Source organism: Pristiophorus japonicus, chromosome 7 (genome assembly GCF_044704955.1).
Source record: "Pristiophorus japonicus isolate sPriJap1 chromosome 7, sPriJap1.hap1, whole genome shotgun sequence".
Taxonomy (NCBI): domain Eukaryota; kingdom Metazoa; phylum Chordata; class Chondrichthyes; family Pristiophoridae; genus Pristiophorus; species Pristiophorus japonicus.
In genome coordinates this window covers 19765498-19787233 of record NC_091983.1, presented here as the reverse complement: position 1 = coordinate 19787233, position 21736 = coordinate 19765498, and positions in this window count along the sequence as shown.

Here is a 21736-nt window from a genome sequence, read left to right as displayed (position 1 = left end):
CACAAATTCACCTCGAATTGTCCCCCGATAATGCTGAATGGTGAATTAACTGGCCTCCCAGTGTCAATGCAGCTGGACACAGGCGCGAACCAGTCCATCATGGGCAAAAAGATTTTCAAAAGGTTGTGGTGCAACAAGGCCTCAAGGCCAGTCTTAATGCCAGTTTGCACGAAACTAAGAACTTACACAAAAGAACTGATTCCTGTAATCGGCAGTGCTACCATAAAGGTCTCCTACGATGGAGCGGTGCAGAAGCTATCACTCTGGGTGGTACCGGGCGATGGTCCCACGCTGCTCGGTAGGAGCTGGCTGGGAAAGATACGCTGAAATGGGGATGATGTCCGAGCGCTATTGCCCGCTGACAACACTTCGTGTGCCCAGGTCTTAAACAAATTTCCTTTGCTGTTTGAACCATACATCGGGAAATTCCAAGGAGCAAAAGTGCAGATCCACCTAATTCCGGGGGCGCAACCCATCTATCACAAGGCAAGAGCAGTACATAGAAACATAGAAAATAGGTGCAGGAGTAGGCCATTGGCCCTTCGAGCCTGCACCACCATTCAATAAGATCATGGCTGATCATTCACCTCAGTACCCCTTTCCTGCTTTTTCTCCATACCCCTTGATCCCTTTAGCCGTAAGGGCCATATCTAACTCCCTCTTGAATATATCCAACGAACTGGCATCAACAACTCTCTGCAGTAGAGAATTCCACAGGTTAACAATTCTCTGAGTGAAGAAGTTTCTCCTCATCTCAGTCCTAAATGGCTTACCCCTTATCCTTACACTATGTCCCCTGGTTCTGGACTTCCCCAACCTCGTGAACATTATTCCTGTATCTAACCTGTCCAGTCCGGTCAGAATTTTATTTGTTTCTATGAGATTCCCTCTCATTCTTATAAACTCCAATGAATGCAGGCCCAGTCGATCCAGTCTTTCCTCATATGTCAGTCCTGCCATCCTGGGAATCAGTCTGGTGAACCTTCGCTGCATTCCCTCAATGGCAAGAACGTCCTTCCTCAGATTAGGAGACTAAAACTGATCACAATATTCCAGGTGAGGCCTCACCAAGGTCCTGTACAACTGCAGTAAGACCTCCCTGCTCCTATACTCAAATCCCCTAGCTATGAAGGGCAACATACCATTTGCCTTCTTCTGTATCTGCATGCCAACTTTCAATGACTGATATACCATGACACCCAGATCTCGTTGCACTTCCCCTTTTCCTAATCTGCCACCATTCAGATAATATTCTGCCTTTGTGTTTTTGCCACCAAAGTGGATAACCTCACATTTATCCACATTATACTGCATCTGTCATGCATTTCCCCACTCACCTAACCTGTCCAAGGCGACCTGCAGCCTCTTAGCGTACTCCTCACAGCTCACACCACCACCCAGTTTAGTGTCATCTGCAAACTTGGAGATATTACACTCAATTCCTTCATCCAAATCATTGATGTATATTGTAAAGAGCTGGGATCCCAGCACTGAGCACTGCAGCACTCCACTAGTCACTGCCTGCCATTCTGAAAAGGACCCGTTTATCCCGACTCTCTGCTTCCTATCTGCCAACCAGTTCTCTATCCACGTCAGTACATTGCCCCCAATACCATGTGCCTTAATTTTGCACACCAATCTCTTGTGTGGGACCTTGTCAAAAGTCTTTTGAAAGTCCAAATACACCACATCCACTGGTTCTCCCGTGTTCACTCTACTCTTACCGTACATGATGAGAGAAAGGGTAGGGTAGAGATCGAGCTAGACTGGCTGCAAAGAGAGGCCGTCATTTACCCGATCGAGTTCAACGAGTGGGCCTTTCCTATCGTCTCAGTCCTCATAGGAGATGGCACCGTCAGAATCTGTGGCGATTACAAAATAACTATCTATCGTTTCTCCCTACAGGACCAATACCCACTACTAAAGGTCGACGACTTCTTTGCAGTGCTGGCGTGAGGAAAGACGTTCACGAAGCAGGATCTGACTTCAGCCTACATGACGCAGGATCTGGAGGAGTCATCGAAGGCCCTCACCTGCATCAACACGCACAAAGGTCATTTTGTTGATAACAGATGCCCATTTGGAATCTGATCGGCGATGGCAATACTCCAGAGAAACATGGAAATCTTACTGAAGTTTGTCCCACACACCATGGTCTTCCAGGTCATTGTGGTCACAGGTCGGAACACAGTCGAGCATCTGCACAACCTGGAGGAGGTTCTTAGTAAAGTCAACCGCGTGGGGTTCAGGTTAAAACGCTCGAAGTGCATTTTCCTTGTGCCTGAAGTGGACTTCTTGGGAAGGAAGATGCGGCGGATGGCATCAGGCCTACCAACGCGAAGACGGAGGCAATCGAGAGCGCACCGAGGCCACAGAACGTGCGGTTGTTTCTGGGACTCTTGAACTACTTTGGTAACTTCTTACCGGGTCTCAGCACACTGTTAGAAACTCTATGAAAAGGACACGAATGGGTTTGGGGCAAAAGCCAAGAAAATTGCCTTTGTAAAAACGAGAAAATTGTTATGTTCAAACAAATTGCTTGTGTTGTATGATCCATGTAAGCGTTTGGTACTAGCATGTGATGCGTCGTCATATGGCAGCAGATGTGTATTGCAACAAGCTAATGATTTTGGGAAACTGCAACCAGTTGCTTATTTATCCAGGAATCTGTCTAAGGCTGAGAGAGCCTACAGCATGATTGAGAAAGAAGCGTTAACGTGTGTCTATGGGGTAAAGACAATGCATCAATACATGTTTGGGCTAAAATTCGAATTGAAAACTGACCATAAGCCACTTATATCCCTGTTTTCCGAGAGTAAAGGGATAAATACCAATACAACGGCCCGCATCCAGAGATGGGCGCTCACGTTGTCCGCATACAACTATGCCATCCGCCACAGGACAGGCACAGAAAACTGTGCCGATGCTCTCAGTAGGCTGCCATTGCCCAGCACAGGAGTGGAAATGGCGCAGCCCACAGATCTAGCCATGGTTATGGAAGCATTTGAGAGTGAGCAATCACCCGTCACTACCCGGCAGTTCAAAATCTGGACAAGCCAGGACCCCTTATTGGGCCCAAGTTTCCACATGATTTGCGCCTTATTTTTAGGAGCAACTGGTGGAGAACGGACTATCTTAGAAATCGCAATTCTCCACATTTTTTTTTCTGCAGTTCTAGTCAGGTAGAACAGTTCCACTTTGGAACAGAATTTTTTCTTCAAACGATGGCGTGTCCGGCCACTGACGCCTGATTTGAAAGTTTCCACAGTGAAAACGTACTCCAAACTAAATTAGAATGGAGCAAGTGAAGATTTTTGTAGAACTGAAAAAACCTGTTCTACACATTAAAAAATCAGGCGCAGGTTACAAATTAGGCGTCCAGAACGAGGTGGGGGGGGAGGGGTGGGGGAAGGGAAGTCATTAAATTCTACAATAAATCCTTATTTATACTTATACAAATAAATCCAATCTGAATAAACATTTATAAGCAAAGAAAAGATTAAATAAACCATCTTCCTACCTGTGTGAAAGTGCTTCAGCTAGGGAGAATGCTGCAGGAAGCCTCACAAAACGAGGCAGCCGTTTTCGAAGGCGGGCGGGCGGGAGGGAGGGAACCGACCGAACGCAGGGGGGGGGGGGGGGAAGGAAGCCATTCCAGACGGCGGGTGGGAGGGAGGGAGGGGACCGACCGAACGCAGGGAAGCCGTTCCAGACGGCGGGGAGGGACCCAACCGACCGAACGCAGGGGGAGGGGGGGGGGGGAGCCGTTCCAGACGGCGGGCGAGCGACCGAACGCAGGGGGGGAGGGGGAGCCGTTCCAGACAGCGAGCGAGCGGGCGGGACCCAACCGACCGACCGAACGCAGCCGGGGAGGAAGCCGTTCCAGGCGGCGGGAGGGAGGGAGGGAGGGAAGGAGACAGAAGGCTGCAGGAAGCCTCAGAAATTGAGGAGCCATTTCCCGACGGCAAAAGGGGGAGGTCGTCGGGAAACGGCTGCCTCAACTTTCTGAGGCTTCCTGCAGCCTTCTCACTGCTGATGTGCTGATGGCAATGTGCTTTTATTAAAAAATGTTCAAAAACTAAACAGCTACAAAGAACTACAAAAGTGGCCGAGTGCCAATGTTTCCTTCACACTGCGCGTGCGCGAACGCTCCAACGTGCACGCGCAGCGTTGCCGGCAGGAAAAAAACTAATTTAAATGGTACCCGCCCCCTCCCACTTACAAAATCGGCGCGAGTGTAGGCTCCGCCCCCATGGGCGCCGCGCCAAACAGACAAGGAGCTGCAGGACGCTCCAGAATCCCGAGTTTTTTTTCCGGCGCCGTTTTAGGGGCGAAAAACGGGCGCCCAGCTCGGAGGGGCGCCCGTTTTTTATCGTGTGGAAACTTGGACCCATTATCTCTAGTCAAAAGCTGTGTGCTTCCCGGGAGCTGGTCCAGTGTCCCAGTGGAAATGCAGGAGGAGATAAAGCCATTCCAGCGGCACAAGGATGAACTGTCTATACAAGCAGACTGCCTTCTGTGGGGCAATCAAGTAGTGGTCCCCAAGAAGGGCAGAGACACCTTCATCAATGACCTCCACAGTTCCCACCCAGGATTTGTAACGATGAAAGCAATAGCCAGATCCCACGTGTAGTGGCCTGGTATCGATGCGGACTTAGAGTCCTGCGTTAACAGATGTAATACATGCTCGCAGTTAAGCAATGTACCCAGGGAGGCGCCGCTAAGTTTATGGTCTTGGCCCTTCAAACTGTGGTCTAGGGTACACGTCAACTATGCAGGACCGTTTTTGGGTAAAATGTTTCTTGTGGTTGTAGACGCGTACTCCAAGTGGATTGAATGTGAGATAATGTCGGCTAGCATGTCCACTGCCACTACTGAAAGCCTGCAGGCCATGTTTTCCGCACACGGCTTACCTGATGTCCTGGTGAGCGACAACGGGCCGTGTTTTACCAGTGCTGAGTTCAAATAATTCATGACCCATAACAGGATCAAACATGTCACATCTGCCCCATTTAAACCAGCGTCCAATAGTTAGGCAGAGAGAGCAGTGCAAGACATCAAGGAAGGCTTGAAGAGGGTAACTGAAGGCTCACTGCAGACTCACCTATCCCGAGTCCTGCTTAGCTACCGCATGAGACCCCACTCGCTCACTGGGATCCCACCTGCTGAACTGCTCATGAAAAGAGCACTTAAGACAAGGCTCTTGTTAGTTCACCCTGATCTACATGAACAGGTAGAGAGCAGGCGGCTTCAACAAAATGCATACCATGATAGTGCAAATGTGTCACGCGAGATTGAAGTCAATGATCCTGTATTTGTGCTAAATTATGGACAAGGTCCCAAGTGGCTTCCCGGCACTGTTGTCGCCAAAGAGGGAAGCAGGGTGTTTCAGGTCAAACTTTCAAATGGACTCATTCACCGGAAACACTTGGACCAAATCAAACTCAGATTCACGGACTATCCTAAGTAACCCATCTTGGACCCTACCTTTTTTGATCCCCCAACATACACACCAGTGGCAACCAGCACCACGGTTGACCACGAAGCAGAACCCATCATCCACAGCAGCCCAGCAGGGCCCAACACACCAGGCTGCCCAGCAAGGCCAGCTGCACAGCAGCCCAGCGAGGGCCCAACAAATGATTCAACAACACCAGCTTTCACACCGAGACGATCAACCAGGGCAAGAAGGGACCCAGATCAACTCACATTGTAAATAGTTACACTATTGACTTTGGGGGGGAGTGTTGTTATATATTATAAATTTGTATTTACTCTGTACAGCACCAGAGGGCTCATCCCCTGGAGTCCCAAGGGATCACATAATCCCTTGGGAGCACAGATATTTAAGGAGGCCTCACTGGTTGGAGAGGCACTCTGGAGACCTGCAATAAAAAACTAAGGTCACACTTTGCTTTGAGTTCACAGTGTTCAGTCTGACTCTTTCTCCATATACAACACTTATGTTCTTAACCTCTGGGTGGAAAAAGTTCTCATCAACTCTCCTTGAATTCTTCTACCAATTACTTTAAATCTAAGACCCTGGTTATTAACCTCTCTGCTAATTGTCAAAAATATTTCTATCATAAATGCTAAGGGGGTAATTTTAACCTAACCTTCCCAGTGAGGGACCAATGGGATTGGTTTGTCTGCCTGTCCTAACTTCAATGGAAGGTAAAATTGGCTTGTTCTGAAGTGGGCAGCTTATCCGATCCTGTCAGTTTCCTGCTGGGCGAGTTATGATAAAATTGCCCCCTCAAAGCAATTTGTCTCAGCATCCGACTCTCAATTTTTGGGGGTGTAAGTATACAGTGATATCGATCTCTGCCCAATATCTAGGTCCTTGTTCTGTCATGTAGAATAGAACACTTGTCCCAGTGGGCCCAAAATTACATGCAATGGTTTAAGTGGAACCTTACCACTGAGGTTAAGGCAACCTGTTATATTGAAATTCTCTTGACATGCATCCAGCACATCATTAGCCCTGGTGATAAGAACAGAGTATTTATTCAAGTGTCAGCTGTAGCTCTGCTGGTAGCTCTCTTGCCTCTGAGTCAGAAGGTTCGTTGGTTCCAATCCCACTCCCAAGACTTCAGCATGTAATCCAAGTTGATACTCCAGTGCAGTACTGAGACAGCACTGCATTGTTGGAGGTGCCAGCTTTCAGATGAAATGTTAAACTGAGGTCGTGTCTGCCCACTCAGGTGGATGTGAAAAATTGCATTGCGCTAATTGAAGAATTCTACCAGGGTGCAAGCCAGCATATGTCCCACAAACCAATGCGTAAAACAGATGATCTGATCATTTATTTCAGTGCTGTTTGTGGGACTTTGGCTGCCGTGTTTCCAACATTACACAGTGACTACACTTAAAATTGCTGTAAAGCGCTTTGGGCTGTCCTGAGGTTGTGAAGGGCGCTATATAAATGCAAGTTATTTGTATTGGATATTACCAGGGATAGTCAATATTCACATTCAAACATCTATTAATTGTCTTATATAATTAGAAATATATAAAAGCCCATTCTGTACTTCTTCCCAACTTCCATCCCAATATTGTACTCTTCAATATGATGAGACATTAAACCGAGGCCCCGTCTACTCTCTCAATGTGGATGTAAAAGATCCCATGGCACTATTTTGAAGAAGAGCAGGGGAGTTATCCCCAGTTTCTGGGGCCAATATTTACCCCTCAATCAACATAACAATAACAGATTATCTGGTCATTATCACATTGCTGTGTATGGGAGATTGCTGTGTGCAAGTTGGCTGCCGCATTTCCTACATTACAACAGCGACTACACTCCAAAAGTACTTCATTGGCTGTGAAGCACTTTGAGACGCTTTACTTGTGAAAGGCGCTATACCAGTCATTCATTCATTCTTTCTTTCTTGCTTTCTTCTAAACTTCCCAGGGTCCCTTTTGCTATTCTCATATTATTTCTACTCAATTATTTCTGCTGTCTCTTTTAATTCGCCAATTTTTTCTGCCACTGCAACCCCGACTTCTCAGGAATGCTGACACTTCAGTGTGGTGCAGTTCTGCAGGCACCAGTTGCCCTCCAGTACCTTACCCAAGTAGTCATTATCTTTATGTTTACCTTGACAATGAGTGTCAGGAGACCTTCCAGTGCAGGATGCACCACCGCTAAGTCCACTCTTGGCTTCTCCCGATGTCCTTACACATGAAATTTGACACAGGTCACTGGGTACTGATCAAGAGTTAGTACGTTGGCAGATTTTACTTTGCATCAAGTTTCCAGTCACTCGTTCCACCTTTAACTAATCAACTGTTCCTGTGCATGAAGCTTTAGCAGTATTGATCTTCCTTCCTCTCTCTTTTGCCTCTCCTGCTCCTGGCTCTCCACTCTTCAATGTCTCCCATATGCCTCCCATGCCTTTACTGCCTGCACACTGTCTTACATTATCTGTCTGTGCATCTTGACCATTATTTTTTCTGTCACATTTCAGCACCAATTTTCATCAGCACTTCACTGTGAAACATAAGGATTGCTGCAAAGAACACCCCCACATGAATCTTCTTGATGCTCTAAGTTTCCTGAGTGTGGGGATTTTTACAGCAAGATAATAAAGCAATAAAAAAAATCTGCAGATAAAATTTAAAGTATTCATTCCAGCAATGGAAAAACCCACTCAAAATAGTACTTCTATCCCAGCATACACAGGACATAATGTCCTCGCACTCATACATATGCACTCATATCTTTATGTCAAATCATAAACTGAAGCATAAGAACTTAACATAATAATTAGGAACAGGAGTAGGCCATCTAGCCCCTCGAGCCTGCTCCGCCATTCAAAAAGATCATGGCTGATCTGGCCGTGGACTCAGCTCCACTTACCCGCCCGCTCCCCATAACCCTTAATTCCCTTATTGGTTAAAAATCTATCTATCTGTGATTTGAATACATTCAATGAGCTAGCCTCAACTGCTTCCTTGGGCAGAGAATTCCACAGATTCACAACCCTCTGGGAGAAGAAATTCCTTCTCAACTCGGTTTTAAATTGGCTCCCCCGTATTTTGAAGCTGTGCCCCCTAGTTCTAGTCTCCCTGACCAGTGGAAACAACCTCTCTGCCTCTATCTTGTCGATCCCTTTCATGATTTTAAATGTTTCTATAAGATCACCCCTCATCCTTCTGAACTCCAATGAGTAAAGACCCAGTCTACTCAATCTATCATCATAAGATAACCCTCTCATCTCCGGAATCAGTCTAGTGAATCGTCTCTGTACCCCCTCCAAGGCTAGTATATCCTTCCTTAAGTAAGGTGACCAAAACTGCACGCAGTACTCCAGGTGCGGCCTCACCAATACCCTGTACAGTTGCAGCAGGACCTCCCTGCTTTTGTACTCCATCCGTCTCGCAATGAGGGCCAACATTCCATTCACTTTCCTGATTACCTGCTGCACCTGCAAACTAACTTTTTGGGATTCATGCACAAGGACCCCCAGGTCCCTCTGCACCGCAGCATGTTGTAATTTCTCCGCATTCAAATAATATTCCCTTTTACTGTTATTTTTCCCAAGGTGAATGACCTCACATTTTCCGACATTGTATTCCATCTGCCAAACCTTAGCCCATCTGCTTAACCTATCTAAATCTATTTGCAGCCTCTCCGTGTCCTCTACACAACCCACTTTCCCACTAATCTTTGTGTCATCTGCAAATTTTGTTCCACTACACTCTGTCCCCTCTTCCAGGTCATCTATATATATTGTAAACAGTTGTGGTCCCAGCACCGAACCCTGTGGCACACCACTAACCACCGATTTCCAACCCGAAAAGGACCCATTTATCCCGACTCTCTGCTTTCTGTTAGCCAGCCAATTCTCGATCCATGCTAATACATTTCCTCTGACTCCGCGTACCTTTATCTTCTGCAGTAACCTTTTGTGTGGCACCTTATCGAATGCCTTTTGGAAATCTAAATACACCACATCCATCGGTACACCTCTATCCACCATGCTCGTTATATCCTCAAAGAATTCCAGTAAATTAGTTAAACATGATTTCCCCTTCATGAATCCATGTTGCGTCTGCTTGATTGCACTATTCCTATCTAGATGTCCCGCTATTTCTTCCTTAATGATAGCTTCAAGCATTTTCCCCACTACAGATGTTAAACTAACCAGCCTATAGTTACCTGCCTTTTGTCTGCCTCCTTTTTTAAACAGAGGCGTTCATTCTCAGTCTGTGAGTTCTTGCTGAACTCTGGAAGAAAGAAAAGCACTTGCATTTATATTGAACCTTTCATTAACTCAGGATGTCCCAAACAATAAAGTATTTTTGAAGTGTCGTCACTGTTGTAATGTAAGAAATGCAGGAGCTAATTTCTGCACAACAAGCTCCCACAGACAGCAATGTGATAATGACCAGACAATCTGTTTTAGTGAAATTGGTTGAGGGATAACAGCGGAGAAAATACCCCTGCTTTTCTTTGAAATAGTGCCACAGGTTCTTATTACATCCACCTGAGATGGCTTTGGTTTAACGTCTCATCTGAAAGACAGCACCTCCAACAGTGCAGCACTCCCTCAGTACTGCACTAAAGTGTCAGCCGAGAGTTTTATGTTTAAGTCTCTGGAGTAGGATTTGAACACACGACCTTCTGCCTCAGAGGTGAGAGTGCTACACACTGAGCCACTGCTGACAACAAGGCAAGGCTCTGAATTTAATGCTTCATTGCCGTGAATTTCACTCAAGAATTATCATGCCTTCCTCATTGGTGAGACGGATTCAGCATTTCACAGCTTCTCGAGAAAATCCAGTGTTTAACATCATGATTCAAGTTGCACTATGTGCATTTGAAAATGCAGTTCATGCCCGTGGAGACATATTTGGTCTAATTGTGCACACGTTGGCATTCATTTCCAGGTCTGCTCTTCAAGGGAAAATGGAAGCCAGTATTTCATAGTTGCACCTGAGGTAATTCTACAATGGATTAGTTCTTGAGCCTCATTTGTTAGCTATTTCAAAAATTTCAAAAAACGTTTTACTTTTCCCTCCTACATTGGCTGTGTTTCTCCCCCAGGTTACCAAACCATCCTTTAGCAAGAGGCTTATATTACCAATATCATTCTGGAATTGGCCAATAGGTGGCAATTATGGGGCCAAGTTTCGGCCTGAGTTGCTCCTGTTTTTTTGGAGCAACTGGTTTAGAATAGAGTATCTTAGAAATTGCAATTCTCGGCATTTAGTTTGCTCCAGTTCTAGTCAGTTAGAACAGTTTCAGTATGGAACAGATATTTTTTTTCAAAAGGGGGCGTGTCCGGCCACTTATGCCCGTTTTGAAAGTTTAGGCAGTGAAAACATACTCCAAACTAACTTAGAATGGAGTAAGTGTAGATTTTTTACACTCAGAAAAACCTTGTCTACACTTAGAAAATCAGGCGTAAGTTACAAATCAGGCGTAGGGAATGGTTGGGGGGGGTGTTTAAAGGGAAGTTTATAAACATTAAACACTTCAGTTTTACAAATAAAGAGCCATCATCAAGAATAAATGATAAATACATCAATACATCAACCAATAAATCAATCAAAAAAAATTAATAAAAAATAAAAAAAATTTAAAAATCAATAAATAAAACATTTTTTACTTACCGACTGCAGCACCGGGAGTCCTCCAACAGCGTGCTGGAACGGCCCCCCCAGTGTGTCTCTGTCAGTGTCTCTATCTCTCTATCTGTCTATGTGTGTGTCTCTCACTGTCTATCTGTCAGTGTCTGTGTTTCTGACAGCAAGGGGAGGGGGAGAAGGGTGAGGGGGAGGAAGGAGGAGGGAAGTAGAGGGTGGGGATGGAGGTAGAGGGTGGGGGGGGGAGGTAGACCAGGATGGGGGGAGGTAGAGGGGGGTGGGGGGAGGTGGAGGGGTGTGGGGGGGAGAGGAGAAGGGGAGGAGGAGAAGGGGGGGGAGGAGAAGGGGGGGGAGAGGGGGGAGGAGAAGGAGAGGGGAGGGAGGGAAGGAGAGGGGAAGGAGGGAAGGAGAGAAGGAGAGGAGAGGGAGGAAGGGAGGGAAGGAGAGGGGAGGGAGGGAAGGAGTAGGGAGGAGGCAGGAAGGGAGAAGGAGGCTAAATGGGCCGGGCCCAAGACCTCGGGCTGGATTGACAGGTAGGTTGGGTAGGGTCCCGGGTCTGGTCAAGGGGAGGGGGGAGCGGAGGTCGGGTCGCCGGGGGGCGGGGGCGGGGGTGGGGGGAGTACTCTCCTGGGTCAGCATCAAAAAACCACTTTATTTAACACCCTTCACATTGTCAGCATATCCAAAAATGCTTTACAGCCAGTGGAGTTACTTTTGAAACATAGAAACATAGAAAATAGGTGGAGCAGCAGGCCATTCGGCCCTTCAAGCCTGCACCCCCATTCAATATGATCATGGCTGATCATGCAACTTCAGTACCCCACTCCTGCCTTCTCTCCATACCCCCTGATCCCTTTAGCTGTAAGGGCCACATCTAACTCCCTTTTGAATATCCAACGAACTGGCCTCAACAACTTTCTGTGGTAGAGAAATTCCATAGGTTCACAATTCTCTGGGTGAACAAGTTTCTCCTCATCTCGGTCCTAGATGGCTTACCCCTTATCCTTAGACTGTGTCCCCTGGTTCTGGACTTCCCCAACATCGGGAACATTCTTCCTGCATCTAACCTGTCAAGTCCCGTAAGAATTTTATATGCTTCTATGAGAGCCCCTCTCATTCTTCGAAATTCCAGTGAATATAAGCTTAGTTGATCCAGTCTTTCTTCACATGTCAGTCCTGCCATCCCAGGAATCAGTCTGGTGAACCTTCGCTGCACTCCCTCAATAGCAAGAATGTCCTTCCTCAGATTAGGAGACCAAAACTGCACACAATATTCAAGGTGTGGTCTCACCAAGGCCCTGTACAACTGCAGTAAGTCCACCCTGCTCCTATACTCAAATCCTTTCGCTATGAAGGCCAACATGCCATTTGCTTTCTTTACTGCCTGCTGTACCTGCATGCCTAATTTCAATGACTGATGTACCATGACACCCAGGTCTCATTGCACCTCCCCTTTTCATAATCTGTCACCATTCAGATAATAATCTGTTTTCCTGTTTTTGCCACCAAAGTGGATAACCTCACATTTATCTACATTATACTTCATCTGCTATGCATTTGCCCACTCACCTAACCGGTCCAAGTCACCCTGCAGCCTCTTAGCATCCTCCTCACAGCTCACACTGCCACCCAGCTTAGTGTCATCTGCAAACTTGGAGATATTACATTCAATTCCTTCATCTAAACCATTAATATGTATTGTAAATAGCTGGGGTCCAAGCACTGAACCTTGCGGTGCCCACTAGTCACTGCCTGCCATTCTGAAAAGAACCCGTTTATTCCCACTCTTTGCTTCCTGTCTGTCAATCAGTTCTCTATCCACATCAATACATTACCTCCAATACCATGTGCCTTAATTTTGCACACTAATCTCTTGTATGGGAGCTTGTCAAAAGCCTTTTGAAAGTCATCCACCTTATTACGAATGCTCCTCGTATTGAGACTCAGAGCCTTCAGGCTTGTTTTTTTAACACTCTTTGTCCTTTTAGAATTATGTTGTAATGTGGCCTTTTTTGATTTTTGCCTTTGATTTCTCTGCCCTCCACTCTTACTTTTCTCCTTCCTACCTTTTGCTTCTGCCCCCTTTTTACTTCCCTCTGTCTCCCTGCATAGATTCCCATCCCCCTATCATATTAGTTTAAACCCTCCCCAACAGCACAAGCAAACACTCCACCTAGGACATCGGTTCTGGTCCTGCCCAAGTGCAGACCGTCCAGTTTGTACTGGTCCCACTCCCCCAGAACCGGTTCCAATGTCCCAGGAATTTGAATCCCTCCCTCTTGCACCATTCCTCAAGCCACGTATTCATCAGAATTATCCTGCTATTCCTACTCTGACTAGCATGTGGCACTAGTAGCAATCCTGAGATTACTACCTTTGAGGTCCTACTTTTAAATTTAACTCCTAGCTCCCTAAATTCAGCTTGTATGACCTCATCCCGTTTTTTACCTATATCGTTGGTACCTATATGCACCACGACAGCTGGCTGTTCACCCTCTCCCTCCAGAATGCCCTGCAGCCGCTCCGAGACATCCTTAACCCTTGCACCAGGGAGGCAACATACCATCCTGGAGGCTTGTTTGCAGCTGCAGACACACCTATCTATTCCCCTTACAATAGAATCCCCTATCACTTTTGCTCTCCCATTCTTTTTCCTGCCCAGTGCAGCAGTGTCACCCCTGGTGCCATGAACTTGGCTGATGCTGCCTTCCCCTAATGAGCCATCTCCCACAACAGTATCCAAAATGGTATATCTATTTTGGAGGAAGGTGACCGGAGGGGACCCCTGCACTACCTTCCTTCACCTGCTCTTCCTGATGGTCATCCATTCCCTATCTGCCTGTGTATCCTTTACCTGCTGTGTTACCAACTCATTAAACGTGCTATCCATGACGTCATCAGTTTCGTGGATGCTCCAGAGTGTATCCATGCGCATCCATGCGCAGCTCCAGTGCCGCAATGCAGTCTGACAGGAGCTGCGGCTGGATGCACTTCCTGCACACATAATAGCCAGGGAAGTGTTCAATGTAAGGAAACACAGTAGCCAATTTGTACACAGCAAGGTCCCACAAACAACAATGAGATAAATGTCCAGATAATCTGGTTTGGTGGTGTTGGTTGAGGGATAATTATTGTCCAGGCCAATCACATGTTAGATATATCATAGCCAGCTGCAGAGTAAAGCTCCCTTCATTCCACCCCAAAAATGTGCCTCAGTTCCAACCTCAGAAGAGCATCCCTTACTTGATCAGTGTTTCCATATTTTCCATAAGCCTGTCTTCGTGATATTGTCGGTTAGTGCCAATTATGTGTCGGGAGACACCTGATCACTCGAACCTGGAGTAGAACTAGCCAAATGCATTTCACATATGACCTTTATAACAAATACTTTCATCCCAACATTCTGAATTGGATTTGAACACAGATGCCACAGGTAAAAGGCTAGGGTCCAACCCACTGTGCCACTCAGTTTCCCTGCATTTGCTCAATATTAACAACATTGCAGAGTTAGTTACCATTCAGATATCAACAGAATCTGTCGAAGTTCATTGCTTGCAATAAAAATGTTGTATCCATCACTTCTTATCCTGTGTGTTACTTTTTTTCCTGGCTTTCACATGAACACGAGCCCCAACATGAAAGTGCAAATTGATGTCGAGACATCGAAAAATTGCCTACCTTGTAGAAGCTTTGTTATTCTTTGAATCATAGCATCACTCACAGATATCATCCCAACCTTTCTGATATTTTTTGATTCTGGGCTAAGGTTTGTGTAGTGAAAGATTCTAAATTAGCTCAATCTCATTTTGCTGTAGCTGGAGATCTTGAGAGGTAATATTAGTGCCTCCTTCTACCCTTTCCTTGTCAGCACACTTCCCAAGTCATATATCATCGGAGCTATGTGGTTTTTCTGTGTTGTCTAGTGCAACGGAGTGTGGTAGAATAGTGGTTATGGTACTGGACAAGTAATCCGTAAGCCTGGGCCAATAATCCAGAGATGTCCCGAGACGTGAGATCAAATTGCCACCGCAGCAGCTGGGGATTTTAAACTTCGGTTAATTAAGTAAATCTGGAATACAAAACTAGTATGATGACCAAAGCTTTAATGGTGACCATGAAACTACCAGATTGTTGTAAAAATCCATCTGGTTCACTAATATCTTTTTTGGGAAGGAAATCTGCTGTCCTTATCCGGTCTGGCCTATATATGACTCCAGATCCCAATGTGGTTGACTCTTAAATGGCCAAGCAAGCCACTCAGTTGTATGAGGCAGCTTACCACCTCCTTCTCAAGGGCAATTAGGGATGGGCAATAAATGCTGGCCTTGCCTGCGACGCCCACAACCCATGAATTCATGTTTTAAAAGATGGGCAGCATTGAGTGAAGGGTCAAGTTGTGGCTGTATGCTGTAGGGAGCCAATTTCTACGGGCTCAGTTTGCTTTAGGTTTTGCGGAGCAGAGTTGGGGTCCTGGATGCAGTGGTGGATCTGAAGGTAGCAGAATTAATCATGTTGGATGAAATGAATTTGTCAGTCAGCTACTAGAAGGGTGCGATCCAGCTCGGGTGGAGCACTTTGCCAAACTCTGCGATGCCCTTCTCATGCCATACCTTGAACACTCTCGCATGGATCACTATTGCACCATGGTCAGGAGAGACCCACTCGGCACAGTGGCACCATCGGTGTGCTGCCAGTTTCCCTCCGGACTGCCAGGGTCAGTGATTGTGTGCTTTTGGTCTTTTATGGCTGCCTCTCAGGAGAAACCACTAAAACAGATGATCCGGTCATGATCACATTGCTGTTGGTGGGAGCTTGCTGTGCGCTATTTGGCTTTTACATTTCCTATATTACAACAGTGACAACACTTCAAAAGTACTTAATTTGGTAAGGTCATGAAAGGCGCTGTATAAATGCAAGTCTTTCTTCCTTTCAATGGCAAGTACCTGATATAACCCATGTGCTCAAAAACTATTATTTCCACACAGTAACTGTTACAGAAAATATCTGGCATAGCTGATCGTTAGAATAATTATATTATGATTGGTTAGCTATTGTACTCTCATAACACATTTAGAGTTTGATAAGCAGAGCAAATCATTTTTTTTAATACCCAGTCACGTTGTTTCTTCATCACTAGGATTACTTTGGCTGAAGGTCCTACCAACAATAATTGATTTTGTGAGCAGAATAACAAAAGGACAAGCCCTAGCAATCTGCCAGAAAGGGCTGTCAAAAATCAACTCCAACAATTCACAGCTCCTCCTGATAATACAAGGACTAACAAAGCAAAATGTGTGATAAATATTTCAGCAAAATCTGCTGCCTGCATATCAGAGGTGGCCAATTAACTAAAAGCAAATATACTTCTCAGGTAAAAAGCTCATTGAACAGAGGCATGTGTCAGAAGCATTAAAGAAGTCCACTAAATTAAGCTTTATCATCATGTGCAAATGGCAACACCCCATTTCCGTGCTGGCACTGTAGCTTCACTTGAATTGACTTCGAAAGCATATCCATCGCTCCATCGTTGGCGGCCGTGCCTTCAGCTGCCTGGGCACTAAGCTCTGGAATTCCCTCCCGAAACCTCTCCGCCTCTCTACCTCTCTCTCCTCCTTTAAGGCGCTTTTTAAAACCTACCGCTTCACCTATCCTAATATTTCTTTACAATAGCAAAATACCGTGGATGTTGGAAATCTGAAAGAAAAACAGAAAATGCTGGTTATACTCAGCAGGCCACGCACCGTCTGTGGGGAGAGAAACAGAGTTAACGTTTCAGGTTGTTGATCTTGCATCAGAATTAATATCGCTCCATGTGACTCGGTGTCAGATCTTGTCTGATTACATCTGTAATGTACATAAAGTCTGACCACCACCAGAGGGCACTACCGTCGGAGGTCCTTGGGTCATAGGTACACTATATACTATGGTATATAGTGTACACTATGGGCCCGATATATAACCTGAACTTCACCTTTGTATCTTCACTTCTGGAAGCCATTAAAGACTGACCAGGTTATGCCTGGTCACTGGCTCACAGTACAGAGCTCATTGTATCATTTCATACACCATAACGTCCCTGCAAAGTGTCTTCATACTTTCTCCTATTTTAAAGATGCTATATAAATGCAAGTTCCTGTTGTTGTCAGAATGATGCAGGTAGTCACATAGAGGGATAGGATTCATTTGGTTTTCACCCTCCCCTTCTCATTTTCACAGGAGACAAAGTTGCATCCATTATGACTCGTAAATTGTATATATGTGGAAGCTTTGAGACTATTCAATTTCAGCAGGCAACCTGCTTAGAAAAGTACGTACTTATACACAGACTGTTTGACAGCAGTCAGGCATGAACAACAAAATCTTAAAGTCGCTCATAGAGTTGAATGATTTTCCCTTGAGTGAACAAACTGAATCCTATAAAGCTGGATGTGAAAAGAAAGGCAGAATAGTAATTTGTTGAATGTATCGGCACTGAATGCTACATGGGTCTGAACACCTTTATGATTACTTCAAATGATGAAATAGAATATTTTACATTCCTCTATAAGAAAATAATGAACAGACTGGGGCTCTTTACTCTGGAGGTCTTTAAGATTAGGAACGGGTTTGATAGAGTAGGCTTGTGGGGGAGAGCAAAACTAGGAGTCATAAATATAAGATAGTCACTAATAAATTCAATAAGGAATTCAGGAAAAACTTCTTTACCCAAAGACTGGTTTCAATGTGGAACTCGCTACCACATGGAATAGTTGAGGCAAATAGCACAGATGTAGTTAAGGGGAAGCTAGATATATGCACGACGAAGAAAAGAATAGAATGATATTCTGATAGGTTTAGATGAAGAGTAGTGGATGGAAGCTCCAGTGGAGAATGGACCAGTTGGGCTGAATGGCTTGTTCCTGTGCTGTCCGTTCTATGTAATTCCATGTCATTACAAAGACTGGAGAATTTCTTTCTTGTTTATAGATCGCTTAATTTTCAATGAAATGCGAACACCGGTTGTAGTTTTAATGTAATTTTATTCTGGCAACAGCAACAAGCATCTGGCTGATTGCCAGTTCCTTTGTCTTTCTGAGACCACATGGCCAAAATGGCTGTTTTTATACCTGACTCAGTTTACAGAAAAGAACGCGCCTTCTTTGACCTTATTGGCTCAATTGATATACCGTTAACCTTTAATTGCCCTCGCTACCAAAGGTCCTAAAATGTCAAGTTGATTGATGACTTAATGCAACATGCTGAGTTGCACGTAGCAGCTTTGACTTGGGGTCTGTGAATTCTCACAGCCTGTCTGAATGCAGCCTGTTTGAATTCTCTATCAATCCCCCCTTTGATTCTTTCACAAACTGAATCATAAAACATCAGCTATCACTGGTTAAACATTCTACAAAATAATTTCATACATGTTAATAGAGTTTCTTTCTAAAATTTGTTGATGTGTTTCACCACATGTCCGGACTAGTATCTTCCACACAAATTTACACCACAATGGAAGTCTGGTTTTAGTAGGTTAATTAACCTTATTCCAATTAAATCCAAATCAATATCTTAATTCAAACAGTAAACAACCTTCCCTTAAGCATAACATACCCCTGTGCCGTGTACAGACGGTCTGCTGGGACCTGCAAGGTGTCTCACCTGCGGGACAGCAGCTGCAGCCGCCTGGTCGCAACAACATTTAATCAACATAAAAAAACAATATAAAAATAAAACAATTACAACGAATAGAATTAAACCTTCCATCAATGAAGTTCCTATTGAACCTAACCATTCAGTGGCTCCGCTCCACAAAGTGAATGATGGGGGTTGCTTAAGGTTTTCTACCTCCTTTTGGATATGCTCCACTAAGTGGGTAATTTCTTCGGAGCTATCCGGGATATATGTGCAACACTCAGTTCCGAGTGGGGCGCAGTACCTCCCTTTTCAACCAGGATGTAATCAAGGGCCAGTCTATTCTGTAGGGCTACTGTGCGGATTGCTACCATTTCTGCACTGATTTTAACTAGGGCCTCCGAGGTATCATTGGCTACCCGTTCCACAGCGGATGCCATGTTAATGGATTCCCTTGCCAGTCTGGCGGTCCCATACCTGGGTATCAGAATGGCAAAGAACCTCTCTGTTTTTGTGATAGCTCTCTTAGGATGGTGTAAATGTTCCGACAGTGACTTTATATGATACATATATGGCACAATATAGGCTAATTAGCAGGATCCCGTCCAATTCTGGGGCAGCCAAGGATAGGCCTTGTGGCCACACACCCAATAGGTGCCATTATAGGCAAAGAATGTTAGCTGTTTCTTTGTCAGCAACTCTCTGGGGCCTGTCCAGGCTTTTCCATCTGTTTTATTCAGAATCCCCATTACGTTAAGAATTCCCACATCGGCCCAGTTTGGACGGTTCCGTGGCTTGATTACATTATAATTCCGGGAGCAGTTACTGTACCCCATATTTTGGCCTCCTTTGATGTTTCTAATCAGAAAGACCAATTCCCCTGGTCTTCCTATTCCCGTTGTATTAGTGATAACAAAAAATGGGGGCCGTTTGGAGTTATTGTACCACGGTTGGTATCCCCCTTCAAAGGTAGTCAGATTGTAACCTGCTGACTTCCATTTACGTGCCCAGTTTTCCCTATCATGAAACGCATTGCCTGTTTTGTTTTGATTAATTATCCACTCAGCCATTTCCGAGATAGTCAAGGGAACTGGCCTCAAGGGAATCCCTCCCTTTGAGTGAATAGGAATATGCGCACACACCCAACAACTAGAAATGTTACCTTGTTTGGCATAAATGTATGACATATATAAAAAGGTATTTACATGTAATTCCCTTGCTACCCTACTATTTCCCTTTGGTGCAGAGGGTCGGCTAGTAAGAAGTAGGCCTATGCCTAGAATACCTACAATCAATAATACAGTAAATTTATACATTTTCGCAAAAAGTTATTGTCCTTATTAGATTTCAGCTTCAGTTACGGGTGCTCGTTTAACATGTGAGGCATGGATCCAGGCTTTCTTTCCTTGGACTTTAACAGCTGCCTGGGTGGTCAATAACACTTGATAAGGTACCTCCCACTTGGCACCCAAAGGTTCTTTACCCAGACTCCCGGGATGATGTCATGTCCTCCTTCGGGTGGATTATCCCAAGCTGCCGATACCTGTTGGGAAACAGAACTAAAAGCATTGGTTAGGTTCTGACAGTATGATAACAAAGTGTCACTCATTAAGTGAACATCAGCTTTCCGTAAATCGATAGTTCCTGGCAGCGACATGGGTCTTCCTGTTATAATTTCAAATGGGCTTAGACCTGTAGTTCTGTTCAGGGTTGCCCTTATGCTACATAGCACTATTGGTAGTGCCTGGGGCCATGGTGTTCCTTCTTGGTGATATTTGGCAAGCCGTTGTTTCAGAGTTCGATTCATTTGCTCTACTTGTCCTGATGATTGTGGATGATAAGGACAGTGTAAATCCCACGTAATGTTCAGTAACCTACAAACTTCTTGGCAGATAGCATCTGTGAAGTGTGTTCCCTGATCTGAGTCATTGCTACTCGGGACTCCCCATCGGGGAATGTAATCCTTACACAAGACCTTTGCAGTGTGAATGGCTGTGGCTCTTTTAGTTGGGACAGCTTTTACCCATCTAGAGAATCTGTCGACCATGACAAGAATGTTAGTGTATCCTTGGCATGAAGGAAGAGATATATAATCAACCTGCAGATGCTGGAATGGTCCGACAGGGGCAGGGGGCCTCAGTTGGGGCATTACCGTGATGGGTCCAGAATTATTTTTCTGGCAGACCACACAGCGATCTGCTACCAGCTGGGCATGTTTTTTAAATCCCCGACCCCACCAGCTTTTCTGGAACCGTGCCGTCATCTGTTGTGAGGCCAAGTGTCCCCACGAGTGGATCTGTTGGGCTAAAAAAGGCATAAGCGCTTGTGGCGCGACTGGCTTGTCGGTAACTCTTTGTCTCCAGACACCATCTTCGCATAGCTTAATTCCTGCCTCAATCCATGTCCATTTTTCCTCTCGGGAGCACTCGCCTTGCATTGTTTGAAGGTCTCGTGTCAGAGTCCTGAGTGCTTTCAATCTGCACATCTGTGTTGGTTCTTCTGGAGGAACGCCCTGTGAGGCGGCATCTTTAGCTGCCTGGTCGGCTAGGGCATTTCCCTGTGCTTCCATGGTATTTTCCTTGGTATGGGCCTTACACTTCAGGATGGACACTTCCTGAGGTAATTGTATGGCCTCTAGTAAGTCTCAGACTTCTTTTCCATTTCGGATAGGTGTACCAGCAGCAGTGAGGAATCCTCTTTTCCTCCATAACAGACCAAAGTCGTGAGCGACTCCAAAAGCATAACGCGAATCTGTGTAGACATTAGCTGTCTGTCCTTCTGCTATTCGACATGCTTCTGACAGAGCCCGTAACTCGACCTGTTGTGCTGACGTTCCTGAGGGTAAACATCCTTTTGCCACTACCTCATGAGGTTGTAACTGCCCATCCTGCTTTTCTGGTACCATTATCAACAAAGGAGGAACCATCTGTAAACAGGATGAGGTCTGGGTTGTGCAGAGGCTCCTCTGCTGCTGAGGCTGCTTCTTTTGTTTCTTTTAAAATCTCCACGCAGTCATGCTCTTCACATTCTC